Source organism: Ixodes scapularis, unplaced genomic scaffold (genome assembly GCF_016920785.2).
Source record: "Ixodes scapularis isolate PalLabHiFi unplaced genomic scaffold, ASM1692078v2 PGA_scaffold12__126_contigs__length_90152505, whole genome shotgun sequence".
NCBI classification, from domain to species: Eukaryota; Metazoa; Arthropoda; class Arachnida; order Ixodida; family Ixodidae; genus Ixodes; species Ixodes scapularis.
In genome coordinates, this window is record NW_024609838.1 from 1,713,537 (window position 1) to 1,729,113 (window position 15,577).

Sequence of the window (15,577 nt, forward strand, 5' to 3'; positions counted from 1 at the left end):
ACTCTAATAGATTCCGTGGGAGCACGAATAGGGCAACGTTGTGGAGCCAGGGGGTTTTCGAAAGCAAAAGTACAAGACGGCGAGAATGAAAATCTTTGAAGCGCGGCCGATATGGTCGTGTGCAATCTGTTGACCAATTACAATTAGGCGAGCCGCGCTCAAACGTCAAGTGCAATTAAGTAGGTTGCAATAAGCCAGCACTGATCAGTGATGAGGAGCTGTTGTGCACGGTATTGTGTAAATCGTCTAAGGACGAAAAAAAGACGTACCTTCCCCCCATCTTCCGTCGCTAGTGGACGCTGGATTAAGCTCGTTCCTAAACCGCGAGGGGAAAAGACGCTGATCCAGAGGCACGAACAGCTTCACGCACATTGCACTCGCTAAACACATACACACGGCGTCGGTTCTTGGTCGGTATCGAAGCGTGCGAAGGCATAGAGACACGGCACTTCGGCGTGCCAAGGAAGCTTTGAACACGCCGCCAGCCCTTCCTTTCGACGCGTTGTGCCTTTTTCCTGCGACACTGCACTTTCGTAAAATTTTCCACGTGTTCACAACGGCAAGTCTCAACAATACACAGAGTCTTTAAAAAACTTCTTCGGCGAATGACGACGAACGAGTAGAAAACGTGTCTACAGCACGCTGGAAAACCGCAGCAAAGGCTAGCAAAGACGGCAAATTGTATCCCAAGCGAGTGAAGTCCGGTGGCTTCACTTGCGCTGCAGCGAACAAGCGGGGAAGCGCGATCCAGCAATTGTCATAGAGATCAGTGGGGGCACTGATCTCTATGACAATTGCTGGATCGCGCTTCCCCGCTTGTTCGCTGCAGCGCAAGTGAAGCCACCGGGCTTCACTCGCTTGGGATACGATTTGCCGTTTTTGCTAGCCTTTGCTGCGGTTTTCCAGCGTGCTGACGACACGTTTTCTACTCGTTCGTCGTCATTCGCCGAAGAAGTTTTTTGAAGACTCTGTGTATTGTTGAGACTTTCCGTTGTGAACACGTGGAAAATTTTACGAAAGTGCAGTGTCGCAGGAAAAAGGCACAACGCGTCGAAAGGAAGGGCTGGCGGCGTGTTCAAAGCATCCTTGGCACGCCGAAGTGCCGTGTCTCTGTGCCTTCGCACGCTTGGATACCGACCAAGAACCGACGCCGTGTGTATGTGTTCAGCGAGTGCAATGTGCGTGAAGCTGTTCGTGCCTCTGGATCAGCGTCTTTTCCCCTCGCGGTTTAGGAACGAGCTTAATCCAGCGTCCACTAGCGACGGAAGATGGGGAGAAGGTACGTCTTTTTTTCGTCCTTAGACGATTTACACAATACCGTGCACAACAGCTCCTCATCACTGATCAGTGCTGGCTTATTATCAATTCCTACGCGACGCGCCTAATTGTAATTGGTCAACAGATTGCACACGACCATATCGGCCGCGCTTCAAAGATTTTTATTCTCGCCGTCTTGTACTTTTGCTTTCGAAAACCCCCCTGGCTCCACGTACAACGTTGCCCTATTCGTGCTCCCACGGAATCTATTAGAGTAGATTTGGGACATAGCCATGGTTAATATAGTACATAAGAACAGGTACAGATCTCCCCCTTTTATTGATAGCAACTCACCGGAACAGCTGGACGATCCAGAACTCCGTGGCCGATATATATAAATGATCTAAAGGCATCTACGCGCGACACACGTTCAGAACTTTGGCGCGGCGTCAATTCTTGACCGGTATCCAAGCGTGCGAAGGCACAAAGATGCATCACTCGGCGTGCCAAGGAAGCTTTGATCACGCCGCGACACCGGCGACACGTTTTCGACGAGTTGTACCTTTTGATACGGCTTCACACACATTGCACTCGCTAAACACATTCACACGGCGTCGGTTCTTGGTCGGTATCCAAGCGTGCGAAGGCACAGAGACACGGCACTTCGGCGTGCCAAGGATGCTTTGAACACGCCGCCAGCCCTTCCTTTCGACGCGTTGTGCCTTTTTCCTGCGACACTGCACTTTCGCAAAATTTTCCACGTGTTCACAACGGAAAGTTTCAACAATACACAGAGTCTTCAAAAAACTTCTTCGGCGAATGACGACGAACGAGTAGAAAACGTGTCGTCAGCACGCTGGAAAACCGCAGCAAAGGCTAGCAAAAACGGCAAATCGTATCCCAAGCGAGTGACGCCCGGTGGCTTCACTTGCGGGAGCGGCAAGCGCGATCCAGCAATTGTCATTGAGATCAGTGAGTGGGGGTCAGCCAGTGGGGTCAGCGATACAATGTTAGCGGGAAGCAATAGACCCTTTTCAAAACTCCATCAAGCAACATTGGCGGTCACCATTTTTGAGAGTCTGGCTCAATGAAGAAAGGAAATATTTAGAGGAACATAAAGACAATATATCTAGAAAAGGGTAAAGAAATTAATCTATTATGAAGCTCAAGACACTATGGAACTATAATAGATATGAAGTGGTCAGAGGTATATGGAAAGGAGTGATGGTACCAGGACTGTCCTTTGCCATGAAATTGTAGGTTCAGACGGGATTAGAAATTAAACTAAGAAGCGTAGGCAGATTGGCACTGGGAGCACATGGAAAGACACCAAATGAGGGTGTACAGGGGGACATGGGCTGGTCGTCTTTTGCGAGCAGAGAGGCAATTAGTAAGTTGAAATTTGAACAAAGGTTGACAGAAATGGATTCTACACGGTGGGCACGGAAGGTATTTAAGTATTTATACATGAAAAGTTTATGCACAAAATGGACAAACCGAACCCGAAAGCTTACATTTAAATTCCTGCACAGTAGTGATAATAATAATAATTTTTATTTGCACGAGAAAGTTTGCCCACTCAGCGACGTGCAAGGCTAGACAGAAAGGTTAGTACCCTTACGCATGTGCGCCTGCTAGCCCGCCGCTGAGTAGGTGTAAACATAAACAAACAATATTCGGCTGTTTGTTGAGAGGCTGAGCAGACGAGTTCAGTAGAAAAGGAAGTGAAAAAGGCTAAATTGCAGGAACCGGACGCATTATGGGCTGCCTGCCATAATGAGAGTGAGACCAAATACGATATAGCTTCGCCAATACTGGAAACTCCTCCGAAAACACATAGGAGCGGCGGCGAACGTGACAGTGGCGCCTCTAGCGGACTCGGAGTCTACGGAAGCAGTCGACGCAATGGAAAAGTATAGGCTCCGCGACGTCCTCGCGCTTTAAGAGCCCCGTTTCGTCACCCTAACAGCAGAAACAATTTATTACGGTCAATCCGCTTGCAAAGCGGAATCCACTGATCGCAACTGCAACGACAATCGAATAACAACGCGCGCATAAACAAAGATAGAGCAGTTTATTTAGCGGTCTCAAACGCCTCTCAGGGGATCACAGGCGTTTGAAACGCGTCTGGGAAGCGGAAAAAAAGCGTTTAGGTACTCGAACTACGTCGTAATCATTAAAACATGCAAAAACGACATGTTAATATTACCAGAGCAAGCGCACGAGCTGCTGGAGCATAAAAACAAAACAAAAAGTAAGGATAAAAATGACCGTGCAAACACTTACCGAACTTTGCAGAAAAAATAGTGTCGCCATTCCCGATGAAAATAAAAAGAAACGGGAACGAGAAGCGAACAACGGCGAATAAAGCAAAGAAGCTAGCAAAAAAACTATTTCAAACGATCGTTGCGGCGCTTATAGAAAAAAAGAAAAAAAAAAATGGAAAGCAGCAAATGAATAGCTAGTGGTCGCCACCGGTGTTGAGTTCACGACAAACAAAGCGGAATCAACAGACGAAACTAATGAAAAAAGAAGAAAGCGTCCCTTTTTTTTTCAGCTGCTCGTTGTACATTTTTTTATTTGCTTTCGCGGCGTAGGCACGAACTGAAAACAAAACAGGGGAAATAAATAACGCAGTGCAGCTGACACTGCCTGGTAAAAAAGAGTCGCAGAAATGTTTTGGTCGCAGGCAGCACTATATGTGCTAGCAGTGAGTAACCTTTTTTTGCTTTCGAATTTCTTTTTCCAGTGACTTTGGCGGGTTCGTTCGTTCGCTTGACGAAGCAGTTTAAAAGTGCATTCAAGTACTTGTTGACGTAGGTGTCCGTAGGTTGACGTAGGAAGCAGAAGAAAGATTTTCCACCACATCGCACAAACGTGTTCCTGCAATGGTAGGCAGCACATAGCATGCCTGCCACCTCTAAGTATGCTCTGGTGAATGCTCGAATGCGGCCGGTTGATCAACAAACGATGACCCGTAGCAGACGTGCCGGCCGGAGTATACAAATAAAATTCTAACAAAAATGGATAACTAGCGTACACTTCTTAATATATTTAATAAATATCAAAAAGCACGTTTGACGATTTTGGATTGGAAACTCAATCGAAGGCGAAAATAGGAGGTTATCGCAGACGACAGTGGAAGAAAACAACAACAACAACAGCAAAGTTGCAGACGGCCCTCAAAATGCCCGGGCCTAGCGCAGACGAACCGGGGGCAGTAAGCGCCGAAGCGAAGGAAAGTGAGTAAAAACTAAGCCAAACAAAGCAAGGATACGCGATGGTTTACGCGTCGGGCAAAATAAAAGAAAGCAAAAAGAAAAAAAAAATACACAGCAACATATAAGCAGGAGGAAGAAATAACGCGGCAGAGTGGCGTCGCCTCAAAAATATAAAAGAAAGAAGACTCAAATATGGAAAGAGTGGAGACGGTTCAACGGGTGTCGGCCTTTATCGTAGAAGTAATGAAGCAGCGAAGCAGATGTTGGTCGTCCCCGCGCTAACAATCCGAATTTGTGCACTGTAAATAACGTGACTGAAATCACCTTTTTTCACCGGGGCTACGACGCTCTCCCCTTCTTTCTTTGCAAGCGCGAGAAGTCTGCTTTTTTTCGTAACTCCGCTTTTGTTAATCTATAATCGCGTCGGATTTGCATATGCACAACGACTTCTTTCGGAGCATACTGACATCGGCGTAGCGTACGTGGTTCGAAATTGACTTCTGCTCTTTTCATCCGGAGACGATCTTAACGGGATTAGCCAGCTCGCCTGTTCGACAAAACGGTTATAAGCAAGACATTCATGAGAAATGGGAATTGCAACAACAAAACGAATTGACTGATAAGAACAATAAAGTTGAAACGAAGCTATGTTCTGAAATGTTTGTACATTTCCCTTTTTCACGAAACAGCGCGAAGGCATACATTCGTGTTTTGCTTGGCTTACGCAAGTTGTGACAGAATGTTTTCTTCGGGAGAACTCCGAAATTGCGCCGAGAAAGCTGTAACATCTTTCCCACCCGAAGAGAATGTCCTTCACTCATGAGCTGGCACCCATTTTTTAACTTTCAACGCAGCGAATGTCCGTGACAATTTTTTTTCGTTGGTCACCTCGCACGCAGATAGGCAAAACCAATGCATTTTGGAGATTTTGTCTGCCAGCGGAGACTCCGAGCTCGCCAGGGGCGCTGCTATCACTTTTCGCCCGTTTTCCGCGGGAGTTGCCAGTATTGGCTTCCACGGTATTTGGTGAGACACTAGAGCGCTTGGTTTTGAAGTGCACGGGGCTTCGTCCCTCCCAGAAGGGCAGATTTAGCCGGGGCCCTAGGTTTTGCTGGCGACGATGGAAGGACGGAAGAGAAAGGGATTACAGCCACAAAGAGGCGATTGGAAGGTTGGCGGAAATTATCTAGGGCCAATTTAATGATCCACAACTAACTAGCACAGCTGGGAACAGCGCAGAAGGAGGAAAATTGGGATTCTCTCCCGCGATGCTCCGGCCCAAAATATCCCCCAGTCGAAAATCTTCATTAGATTCCAATTGGAATTTTTCATTTGGTACCAGTTAGGTTTTCGGACAACCAATTGGTCACTTTTATGGGAACCAACGGGAACCATTTGAAACCCATTAATTAACTGGAAAATTTCTTCCAACTAGTGAGACCCATTGGCCAGTGTGCTTCCAATTGGAACCCATTAAAACCGATTGGTTCCTATTAAAACCAGTTATAATTCCAATTGGATTTAATGATAATTTTTAGCTGGGCCACCATGTCCCCCCAGTGGGTCCGGTGCTAGGGTAACGCCGACAAGATTTGACCAGAGCCAGAGGAAAATTGGCGACTCCCTTGCCGGAAGAAAAAGCATATCCGGGGAAAGACGGCACCTCTGAGGCGATAAAATGAACCTCAGTGCAGAAAAGGCTCGCTTACCTTGGTCGCAGGCACTCCTAAAGCTACTTGCGCCAATGCGCAGAGTTGTGGATGGCGCTCCCGTCTCTCCTGCCAAAACTGCAGCACGTTAGCGTTCCTTGAAAGCCGCGGCTCCTTCTCTAGCACTTCCAGGAGGCATGCTATGTAAAGTGGGCTACTATTACCTCAAACATGCACGGCAGCCTCAACCCCTTTTTTCTTGGAAAGCGCTTCCAGGGCGTATTCCGGATCTTCTGGAGCCGCCACAGTTTCGATCAGAAGACAAGGTAGAATCTTGCTCGCATTGCAGAGCTGTGATCTACCACCAAGTCTTTGTCAAATGCAACGTGGCCCGGTACTTTTGTTCAGGGGTGAGACGAAGGCGGTAGCGGGGATCCATGTATAAACTGCTTCACAGAAGTCATCCGTGTCGAGTAGTTGTCGCTCCCTCTTCTTCATTGACTGGACCAAAGCCTTTGCTAAAGGCGACGATATCTTAGAAGTGTCCATGTAATATTTCAGTCATGCGCCGTAGAAATTTCCTAACGTGAGCTGTTCCTTATGCAATGGCTTCGTCGCCACTTCTGCCAAGCCAAGCGATACTACAAAGCTTCCTGATCAGGGACATGACATTTTGGACACGTAGTTTCTTAACAAGCGCACGGCTCTCTCCAATTTGCTCAAAAATAAGTTATTTTTTTTTTTACATTTTTGGTTTATTTTTTAGGTTACCGTGTTTTTCGCCACACACTACTTGACTTCGCATTTGAACCGAAAACCGCATGGAAAACATATCGATTCCGCTCCGGAGCGAAAACAAATTATTTCGTCCCGGTTCAACTCCGGTTCGAGCGAAAATAACGTTTTTTTCCGGTTTTCAGTTCACGGTTCGGGTTCGGTTCAATACCCTGGTATATTGCGATAAATCCAGCCATCAGGCTCAAAATACAAACGTGCGATTGTCATTTACGGATATTGTGGATTATATTCAGCCTATTTCTGAACACGACAGGTATATTTCAAATTTCGTTGAAGTATCCCTTTAATCGCGCGTTCCGCGTCGACGGTATCACTCGAGCGCGCGCTTAAAAGCATGCTTCGAAGGCTCCGGTAGTGCGATACGCAGAACACGGTAACGGTTTCTGCTCTGGCGTGTAAAGCCTGGTTCAGACAGTTGCGTTTGACTGCGTTTGACTGCGTTGCGGCAGCGAGAAACCAGGACATCCCTGCTGCATATGTCGCGTGCCAAGAGGATTCCTTGAATTGGATCCCATGCTTCATATGAAGCACAGTTGTGTCGGTGACTCGCTTTCGGTTCTCGACGCAACGCAGTCAAACGCACTCAAACGCAAGTGTCTGAACCGGCCTTAAGATAGCTTTGTTGAGTGCGCTTCTCAGCGCACTCTTTTGTAATGCAGGGAAGCGACAACCGCGAAGTAAGCATCGTAATTTCACTTATCTTGCTTGACCGATTTAATATAGTGTCAGAAGACTGACCAATTAATATTTTGCTACAGAGTCACGTGTGTTTTTATTACCCCCCCCCCCCCCCAAAAAAAAAAAAAAAAAAAAAAGGGGCAATTGCTTGAAGCCGAAACTTGCGCACGGAGAGAGTGACGGAAGTCACGTAGCTACACCCGACCGTGGCCTTTTTTTTCCTCCTCCGTTTTTTTTTTTTTATTTTAATTTTTTTGGTAGCCCGCAGCAGACGACATGCGTGGCGGGAACTGTTTGCCATGCGATTGCTTTTCAGTTATGTTTGTTCCGCTCGCTCTCCTGCACTTCAAGATCAGTTGTTTTGTACATTGAGTAGTTGGAAATGAGTAGTGAGTGCCCGTGGTGGGAATTTCCGTGACCGGCTCCGAAAAGAATGCTCCCAAGATGTTTCGTGGAGTGCTGCCTCACATGTTCTGCATCTGACAGTGGAGTTGTGCGGCAGAGTCTGCACAAGCAATGTCTGGTTATAATTTCTGCAGAACAGTAACGAGCGCCTCGGAAAGCGGACGCTACCCGATTTATGCGGAGGGCAAGTTCGTCTGCTTCTTTCGCAGGGGGTAACGGTGACATCAGAACGCCGAGCCCTGATTGGCTGATCGCGACCCTCTATCTGAGCGTCGTCTGCTCCTTTGCAACGTCGTCTGCTCGCAACGTCGTCTGCGTCTGTCTTACCTTTCCTGCGACTTTCGGAAGTGCAGAGGCCAGATTCACGAAACGATCTTACGCCAAAAATGTGCGTAAGACAAAACTTAAGAACAAATTCGTAATCACGAAACGAAACTTTCGTAAGTTTCACGCAGGTTACGACGAAATCCTACGACAGCTCCGAAGCTGTCTTACGCACTCCTTACGATCAAATCAGCATGGCCGACAGCGTCGCGGTCGCGACGACCCACGGACGTTTATTTTTCTACGTGCGCTTCTAACGCGTCCCGACTTCACGCAGCAAGAAAACGTAAAAAGTACTTGAAACAGACCACAACGAACAAGAACGCTGGATCCACAAACACCCGCAAAAAGCTCCAACGGCCACGATACCACCGTAACCGACGAAGCGAGCTCAGCAGTTAGGCCTAGCAGGCACTCCGCGACTCGGCGACCGCCTGCCCACGACCGGCTGGCGTGCTGAATGGAATATGCCCGCGCGACTCTTGTGAACCCTTCCCGTATTATATTTAGGGTTGTTCGTTTTCGGGTAAAACCCGATTTTACCCGATTTTTACACCCCGAGCATGTTTCAGGAGAATCGGGTTAAACCCGATTTCTTCCCGAATCCCAAAACCAGATAACCAACCTATTTATTTTTACGCCACACGGAGTTTGCGGTGCACACACGCTACCTACCCTACATCAAGACAACAGTGACCTATAGTTCATATCGCAAGCTGCGTGCAGCACTGTGGACGCTACACGACTCTCAACCAACCACCCAACGGGCGCGCCTAACTCACTGTGGCATTCTACGAAGGCCGGCTGAGGAAAAGCGACAAGAGGCGTTGGGGCCTCGGAGGGACATTTCCGTCCCCCCGCTGTGCAGGTGGAACCACCTCGGCACGCCACGTTGCTTCGGCCCTGCTGCACGCAGCTTCGGAAATGCACTATCAATCCCCCTTCGACCGCTGAAGTGTCGACACCCAGCAGGGTCTCTCGGGTAGCATGGGCATCTCGCTGGCGTCCAACCATTCTTACGAACAACATCCGAGCCAGTCAGTCGCGTAAACAGATCGGGACAACAGGTTTAGTCTATAGCGAAATATCTGATCGCAGACGACTGTCCATCGAACGGTCGGGGTTTTTGTTGACACCTGAGAGAGAGGAGGATTCCGCGGGTGGTGCTTCCTTTGAAGCGACCGACGGCAATCGGAGCTGGTGTCCCCCCGATTACCAGCGTGAAACATACCCCTAATTTTAACGCCTTACCGTTAAGAAGCTCGTTATACGCTCCGACAAGCAAAAAACGAATGTATTATTGAGTACATTTGCAAGTTTAACCCGAAGAAACCCGAATTTCGGAATCTGTCCACAAAAAACCCGATTTCTCCCCGATTATCAGCTTGAAAAATAGCACTCGATTTTTACCCCCCGAATACAAAAAAATATAAAACCCGAAAACTAACAACCCTAATCATATTTTGATCGCTGGACCTCGATTTTAGATTAAGAGGTCAATTCCTTCCTCTTGTTATCTCCTTGCTTTCCGAGGCAACGGTGACTCTCGCCGGTGAAAAGCGGTGAATCTCCGACAGACGCAGGAAAGTTAAAGCAGCCATCGCTTTGACCAGCGGACGTAAAGCAGACGACGTTAACTGCGCCAACCTGCCGACGCCGTTAAAGAGTGAGGGGTCTCGCCGCACATGAATAGAGGGAAAAAGTATTTGGGAGGGAACTTGCGGGCACTAACACGCTCACTCTCGGTTCTTAGCAAACAAACCTCGGCGCTTCGGGACACCTCGCCGGTGAGTCCTTTGACTTCCCTCCTTGATGCGCGTCTTCTAGTTGTTAGACAAAACAACGCACCGCATAGTTATTACGTCTGCCGTCTCTGATAGGCGAAGTCGAGCTCGCTCGTAAAGACCTTTCGAAAGTCGCAGGAAAGGTAAGACAGATGCAGACGACGTTGCGAGCAGACGACGTTGCAAAGGAGCAGACGACACTGAGATAGGGGGTCGCGATCAGCCAATCAGGACTCGGCGTTCTGATGTCACCGCTACTTTCTTTCTCATGCGCAGAAGACGAAAATGAGCCTACTTACGAGGCGTATATGCTCCTTGCATTTTGTGGAAATTGACTACATTGAGTTCGCAGGTGTCAAAAGGGAGTCCCATACCATTCAGTTGAGCGACGTTTCGTCCACAACATTCGGATTTTTTTTCCAGTAATTATTCTAAAAAGTAAAAAAAGAAAAGTGCAAATATTTTATATTGATTAACAAAAAAAAAAACAAAAAAAAACATAAAACATTAAAAAAAAAAGAGTGCGCCCATACTGTGGATGGAACCTGGGTCCTCTGCGTGTGAAGCAGAGATTGCACCCTACAGCATAGGTCGGCATTTTAGACACCCTTCATTCACCATCACATCACGAACAAAATCACGTCTCCAAATTCATTCGCATTCACGTCACAAGGTACTCCAACCTCCCAAAGTCACGGCCCTTCACATCCCGGCGTTCAACCACGCCAAAACTTCATCTCCTTCACATCACGGCTTTCAAACTCCGCCCAGAATTCATCCCCTTCACATCACGGCGTTCAACCGCGCCAAACATTCATCCCCATCACATCACCGCCGCGTCCGAATTCACGGAGTCATTCACCATCACATCACCAATTCCCGAAGTCATTCACCATCACCACAAATTCATCGGAATTCAGCATCGTGAATTCATCGGAATTCACCATCACATCATGAATTCATCCGAATTCACCATCACTTCATGAATTCATCTGAATTCACCATCACTTCACGAAGTCATCCGAATTCACCATCACATCATGAATTCATCCGAATTCACCATCACATCATGAATTCATCCGAATTCACCATCACTTCACGAAGTTATTCACCATCACGGTCAACACGAATTCACCAGAATTCACCATTACATCATGAATTCCGCATAATTCACGAAGTCATTCAGGTTCATTCTGACTAAATTCGGCTTCACGGCTGGTAGCCCTTTACGAGTTTGCAGTTCTTGTGGAATGGGATTGTGGCGCCTTTTTGTGTCAGCCACTTGAAACCAGGACCTGACTCCGTCGGGGAAGTGAGGTATTTCGAGTGCGCGAAACACAACCCACATTGATAGAGCGCCAGCCCAGCCAATGCTGCGCAGCGATCGTGTCACATGAATGTGCTCCGTGCGCCGCCGCGCGGAACCGGGAGGTCACATGATATGGTCTCGGCGCCGAATTAGGTGCGCCTGCTCGTGACGTCGGCCTCGGCTTCATATCTTTTGAAACGGCGCTTGCTGCTATTAGTTCCCGCTGACAGCGCGGCTGCGCCACGCACGACTCACGAGCGAAACGGCACGGCGAGAGCCTTCAGAGATTCCGGACCATATGCCCCGAGACACAGAAGGACAAGGTCGGCATGGGAGCTCCATTGATTCACGAGGAACCGCTCAGAACAACGGCAAAATTAAGTGTCCAGTGCCAAAAAAAAAAAAAAAAGACTAGCCTGCCTCCCCCCCCCCCCCCCCTCCCCTTCATTGCCACTGCCACCGCACTTCCTTCATAAACAGCTGTTACTACGAAATTGCTCGACAAAGGGCCACCGTGCTGAGGCACGCACGGCTACGCAGCGAGACTGAAGCCCAAACCGCTAAAGTCAAATATGTTCCTGTGGTTTGCGGTGAAGGATGAAAACGACCAGTAAGCAAGAAGCACCTGCGTAACATGTTTTCCGCCTATTCTGAATGCATAACCGCATTCACTATCACGTCGAGAATTAAGTTCACGGTATTACTTCCCATCACAAACTTACCAAGTTCACGAGCCACGCACATCGCAAATTCATCGTGTTCACGAGCCATTCTCCATCACGTCACGAATCCGTTCACTTCACAAAGTCCTTCACAATTACAACAGATTATGAGTTCATTCAAATTCACGAAGTCATTCACCATCACATCACGAATTCATTCAAATTCACAAAGTCATTCACCATCACATCATGATTTTTTTCGAATTCAAGAATTCATTCAGAGCCATTCAGATTCACGCCGTGAATTTGAATGAAGGTGAATGAGCGAGTTCATGAATGAATTTGCCGAGGTATGCCCTACAGGTGAACTCTTTCGTTCGTAGTAACGCAGCCGGTCGACTCTAGGTCGGAAAGTTGGCTGCCGATTTCTCTCCAACAAAGGCATTTCCTTGGCTCGAAGTCGGGCAGCACCACGTATTGGCCACATTCGCACCTAGTAAAAAAATCGTACGCGTGCACATTCAAATTCATGTACGCACTTCGTGCTTGACGTTTGCGCGAGCGATGTCTTCAGCCACGACAAGGGGGCGACGGCTCGGCGACGTCTTCGGGAAAATCGGCTTGCTGCTCGGGCACGTCGTACGGGATGAATACCAATTCTTTTGATCGGTCCAAAAGTTCTCTTGCGAAGGAAGACAGAATTGTCCGTACCGCGAACGACAGTTCTGAAGTAGAGGGCCCCATGCCCGTCGCCCACCCGCCGTCCAGCCTTCGAGTCCCACGATACGCGGAACGACGCCATAGTGAGAATTCACGGTGTACGCACAGAATACTTCCGGTTCTCTGTGCAACTTTTTTTTTTTTTTTGATCAACCTATTTGCAGTTTTTCAGAAGCCACAACAAATGAGTTTCATATTTCTTTTTCTATTTTTAATATTGAATGTGTGAATTCAATGACCTACGACTTTGATTAAATTTGGTGGTCGTGTATAAACCTTAGAAAACGGTCCGTGACCACGGAGAAGAGAGTGAGCGCGACTCAAACCGGCCAGTTCTCGATCCGCGGTTTTCGGGCGGAAAGAAACCGAATTTCGAGTCCCAAATTATGCTCTGAGTAGTTGGGCTCTCGTATATCACGTACAACTAAAAACCTCGGCGAGCATAAATACCCCAGTTCACTCAGGAATTATTAAAACTGAAATTGTTCCGAACGAAGTTTTTTTTCATGCGACAGTTATTGTTTTTTTTTGTTTTTTTTTAACGATTTGTTATACTTTATATATACATCATAAAATACTCGAAATTTTATGATGAGATTTTTTGAAGGCGAGAATTTCTAGCTCATATAGCTTTACCTTCAGCAGTCGCTCCTGCTGAGCAAGAGTTCATGCAGCTAAGGCAAAAAAAGCTGACGCAAAAAAAAAAAAAAAAAAAAAAAAGTGAATTTGCTATAAGAGCAAAGCTACGCGTCGAGCATAAATGAATCGGTTACATAGTATTATTATGGCGCATGCCATTTCTAGCGCTCGAGACTTGAGATCAAACGCTCGCAGCCGGTTACTTGCGGGCCGCGTCCCAGCGAGTAGCGGGACGCGTGTTTGATATGCTGCAAAAAAGGAGGTGCTGGTGGCCGAGTGGGCTAACGTCGTCTCAAGCTCGGAGCGTGGTGCGAAAGCTTGCGCTGCAAAACCTCCTGGGTTCGATCCCCGCTCGTTTCGATCTGGATGAGTTTTGTACCGGCACGCGTTCGTGTAATCACTACCGCGTGGTGCACGTTCAAAACCCCTGCAGGATATCGGTCGTACTGCACTGGCTACATATCTCATCTACAATTAGAATGCAATTAAATGCAAAGGTGCAAGCGAGCTGGACAAGAATGATGAAAATAATCCCTGGAGAGGGGGAACAAGAGGGACAAAGGACAAACACAAATCTCCAAACACAGCTAGGTGACTGGTGCGCGACCGAAAAAATCCGCCTGGTCCGGGTATCGAACCCGGGACCTCTCCATTACAGGTGGAGCGCTCCACCAATTGAGCTAACCAGGGGTTAGACATCAGTAGAGCAAACGGGTTTTATCAGCTGCCACCAGTCTAACACCAACAAGGGTGAAGCTTGCAATTTAAGGTTATAATTAGAATGCAATTAAATGCAAAGGTGCAAGCGAGCTGGACAAGAATGATGAAAATAATCCCTGGAGAGGGGGAACAAGAGGGACAAAGGACAAACACAAATCTCCAAACACAGCTAGGTGACTGGTGCGCGACCGAAAAAATCCGCCTGGTCCGGGTATCGAACCCGGGACCTCTCCATTACAGGTGGAGCGCTCCACCAATTGAGCTAACCAGGGGTTAGACATCAGTAGAGCAAACGGGTTTTATCAGCTGCCACTAGTCTAACACCAACAAGGGTGAAGCTTGCAATTTAAGGTTATAATTAGAATGCAATTAAATGCAAAGGTGCAAGCGAGCTGGACAAGAATGATGAAAATAATCCCTGGAGAGGGGGAACAAGAGGGACAAAGGACAAACACAAATCTCCAAACACAGCTAGGTGACTGGTGCGCGACCGAAAAAATCCGCCTGGTCCGGGTATCGAACCCGGGACCTCTCCATTACAGGTGGAGCGCTCCACCAATTGAGCTAACCAGGGGTTAGACATCAGTAGAGCAAACGGGTTTTATCAGCTGCCACTAGTCTAACACCAACAAGGGTGAAGCTTGCAATTTAAGGTTATAATTAGAATGCAATTAAATGCAAAGGTGCAAGCGAGCTGGACAAGAATGATGAAAATAATCCCTGGAGAGGGGGAACAAGAGGGACAAAGGACAAACACAAATCTCCAAACACAGCTAGGTGACTGGTGCGCGACCGAAAAAATCCGCCTGGTCCGGGTATCGAACCCGGGACCTCTCCATTACAGGTGGAGAGGTCCCGGGTGTTTGTCCTTTGTCCCTCTTGTTCCCCCTCTCCAGGGATTATTTTCATCACTCATCTACAGCTGAGATACAGGTTGAGGCGTACCAACTTGGAGGCTGTCTAAACATACAAGTAACATTATTTAGCTGCCGTTGTCTCGACTGCACTCGGCGAAAACGTTCGAATACGAAAGCCAGACGCCGGCGTTCCGCGTTTGAACGCGCTCTGAGCATGCGCGGAATACCAGACGCCTGTGCTTGCGTCCATGTAGACATGTTTTCGCCTGGATGACGAGCGCTGAAAAGGCCACGTTTTAATCCCCTCTCGCTTCTCGCCCTTGTTTACGGTGTCCCTGGTGCGCCTCCTTAAACGATATCCCATATGATTCGTTCGCCAGGACGCCTTTGCAGAAAACACCGTCACGTGCAGCAGACCGTTAAAGTAGCGTCCCGTCAAGCGTGCCGCCGACAACACCGCGAGATAACGGAGCCCCGTACCTCGTCTTTATTAACGGAACAAACTAACCGCCGGCCTGGCGAAAGCGCCACGCAGCAGTCGACGCCTCCAAAAC